Below are 392 nucleotides of genomic sequence, written 5' to 3'. Positions count from 1 at the left end.
CTCTTTCTTGTCAACACCTCCCTCCCCCACCTCTTCCACCTCTCTCTCTTGTGCTCTCTTTCTTGTCAACACCTCCCTCCCCCACCTCTTCCACCTCTCTCTCTTGTGCTCTTTTTCTCACCCCCTCCCTCCCCACCTCTTCCCCCCCCCTCTCTCTCTTGTACTCTCTTTCTCACCAACCCCTCCCTCCCCACCTCTCCCCCCCCCCTCTCTCTTGTACTCTCTTTCTCACCAACCCCTCCCTCCCCCACCTCTTCCCCCCCTCTCTCTCTCGTACTCTCTTTCTTATCAACCCCTCCCTCCCCACCTCTTCCACCTCTCTCTCTTATGCTCTTTTTCTCATCACCCCCTCCCTCCCCACCTCTTCCCCCCCCTTCTCTCTCTTGTGCTCT

Source organism: Babylonia areolata, chromosome 8 (genome assembly GCF_041734735.1).
Source record: "Babylonia areolata isolate BAREFJ2019XMU chromosome 8, ASM4173473v1, whole genome shotgun sequence".
Lineage (NCBI taxonomy): Eukaryota > Metazoa > Mollusca > Gastropoda > Neogastropoda > Buccinidae > Babylonia > Babylonia areolata.
Note: the sequence above shows the minus strand (reverse complement) of the source record.